This window comes from Haliotis asinina, chromosome 5 (genome assembly GCF_037392515.1).
Source record: "Haliotis asinina isolate JCU_RB_2024 chromosome 5, JCU_Hal_asi_v2, whole genome shotgun sequence".
In the NCBI taxonomy this organism is placed as follows: Eukaryota; Metazoa; Mollusca; class Gastropoda; order Lepetellida; family Haliotidae; genus Haliotis; species Haliotis asinina.
The window spans coordinates 75,372,016-75,376,636 of record NC_090284.1 but is presented as its reverse complement, the minus strand read 5'-3'; positions in this window follow the sequence as shown (position 1 = coordinate 75,376,636).

Genomic DNA, 4,621 nt, shown 5'->3' with positions numbered 1-4,621 from the left:
TAATTCGAAATCGGTTGCGGTCTGCCAACTACCTTCGAGACGTCCATATCATGGGCCAATATTGACGCCGTTTCATCAACGTCACCGTCTCATGTGGACCCAACGTCACCAGAGAGACTGGAATCGAGCCGTCTTTAGCGATGAATAAAGGTTTACCCTCATATTCGCGCACGGCAGGCATAGAGTCTGGAGACGACATCGTGAACGGTATGCCCAATATTGTCTACAGGAAGTCGAAAGATGCTGAAGTTGCATGGGGTGGTTTCTGTGGGAACAACCATTCCCGACTTCTGGTCATCCGTGGAAACCTCACAGCTGCTGCTTACCGTGACCAGGTGCTCACCCCTGAGTTCGTTCTTTTCATGGCGGCTTATGGCCCAGGTCTACAGTTCCAGCATGATAATGCTCGGTCGTATACCGCGATGTTGACACGAAATGTCCTTCAGGACGCTGGAATCAACGTCATGGCCATGGACTGGTCATCGAGGTCTCCTGGCCTTAATCCAATGGAGCATGTTTGGGATGCACTAGGAAGAAGGCTTCGTGGTCTAAGGAACCAACCTCAGGATTTGCAGGAATTTGGTGCTGCCTTGCAAGAGGAATGGCACAGAATCCCCAACCACATGCATATGTTCACAAGCATCAGGCAGTCGATGAGAAGACGGTGTTTGGCAGTGGTGAATTCGCGGGGTGGCCATACACAATACTGAACTGAGAAATTTCGAATTGTTTTTCTTGTGACTTGACATTCTGTACACCCATGTTTTGGAACGGCGGTGTAGCCTAATGGAACTGATTGTGGCACTGTCAGTGTATCGAGTACATCACACAGATCTCAGCAACGAAGTAATAACAATTTAACCATCTTACCATCTCTTGTTCTTTTATAGTGCCCTGAAGAAAGAATGTGAAGTCAGCAAGCAAAACTGTAACCATTGCTAATACCATTCGTAGTGTCTTGTAAGAGTATACCGAGTGGCAGCACGTGTCTGGAAGAGTCGTAACCTCTCGCGTGTAATGACCACACCCATCACTGGTTGATTCTGTGTAACAGTTGCGTGTTTTTGAAATGTACAGCAATCTAGTACCCATATGGGTACGATGTGTGCAGGACATTTCTGGTGTCCCTCGCGGTTATATTACTGAAATATTGATTTAGCGTCTTAAGACTAAACTTGATCGCATTCATAAGCATTAACTATTTAACAGTCTGTCCAGTAACAGTCTGGTACTGGATTGATAGAGTAAGGTTGTCTGTACCTACATAAGAGAGACACAAAGGCGATTCAAGGTCTTCTGTGACCTGACCTGCATCTCATCTCATAGCCATGTGGATTACCAGTCTGAATTCCTGTCAGCTTTCAACCTTCTTTCGGCTTCACCTACAGATCCTGGATGTATTTGAGCATTTTTGATACATCATGGGCAGTCTTTAGTGCAGTCACATAAGAAATAATTGTTAATAATTGCTGTTGGGACATAGTTGATTTATTGTATTGTCTGTTGTGATTGTAAGCGTAAAACCGTGTGAAATAATATTGAGTATCGATTGACTGCATTTGTGTCATATTTATTGAGTTCACCATTATACATTTAGAAAGGGAGCATCAAACGCATCATTTAGATGTGTACCATAGTATTACTATTTTTATGGGTTTCGTTTCAATTTGTTCACTTTTCAAAATGCATTCGTCATACTATGTTTCATTTGGTGACGGTGATCCCGAGGTTCAAAAGAAATTACACGACGTCGTGCATATAGTGCATTCACGTGTATCTGATAAATAAGGCGTAGGTCTTAAACTAAGTAAACGTTCACGCATAAAACACTAAAGCCATGTCCCATTTTTGGAGGGATGGAGGTCCTATATACTGATTCTTTTTTTCTGGTACAAATCTATAGAGCACATTCGTCGTGTCTGGGGCTACAATGGACAATTTTGTTCTGGCATATACTACATGCGGATAAAGTAAGGGAGTGTGATATGTTTGCTGAAGCTTTACTTCATCGCCCCTGTGTATGCAACGTTCATGTTCACAACAAAGTCCATGAATTCGTACACAATGATTTCTGGAGTTCATCAAGTGTACTACTACATGCACATTGCGTGCGTGAGGCTGAAAGGGGTCGCGACTTTAATTTTGAAAAATGACACAAGGAAATTACAACATAGGTAATGCTAAGGCTATAACTTTTGTAAACGTTTTATGTCGTTTTTAAATATTATTTAGATGAGGTAAATGTTCCCTAAAGGTTCCGTGTCATGTTGATTTTATATGTGATAATAGTTGTGTAATCAATGTCCGTAAATATTGTCTGAGTCAGACAGACACCAACCAAATCTACACGATTTCAACAGGCATATGCTGCAAAATGCTTATCTCTTGTGAAAGTATGCAGAATAAATTAAGTCCCTGTCGTTTCGTTATCATACGTTAGTGACTTTCAGATAATTGCATGAAGGTCATATCTTCCCATAGTTTATTCCCACTCTAGTCGTTGTCTGTTATTCCATGTTTCTTAGGATTTATTTCTCGACGTACATGTCTTGTAAGCTAAGTGCATCAGCTATAATTGAAAATTCAATTCACCATTAAACATTTCGAAATAGCTACAAGTCTTTCAAAACCATGCCAGCCACACTGGGTGGCGTTCCTTTGGCGTGAGAAGTCTTCATTACCCATACCTCATCTCTGCCAACCAGCAGTGCGCGGCCGTCACACATAATAACAATTATGCCGGTCTCCTTAAATCTGATATTAAGTAAGTGATAAAGAGACGTAGAGCTTGATGTGTTACCAGCAGGAATTCGAACCGGACAACGAACGTTGAGATGAACCATCTCGTGTTTATGTTTTGGGTTTTTTTTTTTTACTATTTTGGGTTGTGATTATGTTCTGTGCATCTAAATAGTCCTACTCCAGTTTCAGGAGCTGAATGGGATAGCCTACCACAGTGTATCACTGATACCCTCTTTACTCACGGAATACTAACTCCGCGTCGTCTATACCTAGCCCTTGCGTTACAACAGGCAAAGTACTCTACGTAAAATTTATCTGGAACCTGTCCCTTTGAACTCTTTTCTCTTTTTTCTATTTCTTTGTTTTTCAAGAGAAAGAACCCCTTAAAATTGAACATAATTTTCACTCTCGAGCAGACACAGGTCTCGTGCACGGTGGCGTCGTGGGACATCGTGATCGTGGGGCATGTCTCACGTTATAGAACACCTCACATATTAATTTATTATTATCCCTGCAGTATGGAGTTTGATGAAGGTATTAAGGATATGCATCAGATTTCAGCAATACGTCATAGAGATTCACATGATGGCGTTAAAGGTCACATATACTCTAATAGGGTACAAATGCAAAATCACTTGCTGACATCGTTATAAATGAAACCCCGTCATCAAAACTGCTCATTTCGATCTTTAATTACCTTAAACCGACCTTTTTGTCAACAGTGCACAATTTTCAGCCGCAAACGAAATTTCAACCAATCAGAGCGGCGCGTCTCCGTGACGTAATAGTGGGTATAGAAATGAGGGTCTGTACAGTATTCATCTACATTTCAGGGGTTAAACTATTTCGTTTACAGGTTTATACAAACCTGAAATCGCGAAAGCTGTTGAGAAAAATGAAAGCCATATGTTCTCACAATCTACTATCATTTTAAGAATGAAGATTTTATGGATATCAAGTCTTTGAATGTCATTTAGAAGTGTAAATACATAAGAATGAAGATTTTATGGATATCATTTTGTTTTGTGTCCTGCTTTGCCTACTTTTCGAGTTACAGCCCTAAGCTTGTTTTCATAGACGATTCTTTCACAATCACTCGGTGTCGCAAGGTTGTAATCCGTGTTAGGTGGTATAAACCTACACTTTGTTTGTCATCATTCACTTGATGCTCAGTTAATGAATTTATAACAGGTATAATTAGTGGTAACGCCACTTAGATTACCCGACAAAGGCCCCCATTTGGCATTTCTTTTATCTGGATCGATCAAAGGTTGAACCGATAACACGCTGATTGATTAATTAGTTTTATGGGGATTTAAATGGGGGATTTGTCAAAAGGTAGTGTTTATGTATATACATTTACTAATCTATACTGAATACACTCTGTCCTGTCTGTGTCTATGTAAAACCACACCCTTCTTTCAAAGGATTAACCGCCAATATATTGATTGATTACTCATTATTGGCTAACTAAATAACTTTTTAAAAAGAATGACGCACATTATGCAATTAGTTGCCAGGTGTGCTATCTTGGGTGACCAATGATACTATACAGCAATGTGAAAAACCTGAAACGATACATCACGTTTTCGTATATTAGACTGTTAAAAGACACATCACTTGGGAAATCTGCAGATGAATTACATATCATGGATATTGATGGATACATTCCTCGAAGAAGGTAATAGCCTGACATTGCTCCTATAACTTTAATTATAATATTCGCAATTTTTTTTAATAAGTTGTCGTAGCTTTCAACAGAATCGTTGTTTTCGTCGTTAACTTTAATGATGCAGACGGCATACACTAGGGCGTGCGTGCGAATTATGATTCATATGGGAAAACTATGAAATGTCTACATATTACATTCCTGTTAAAC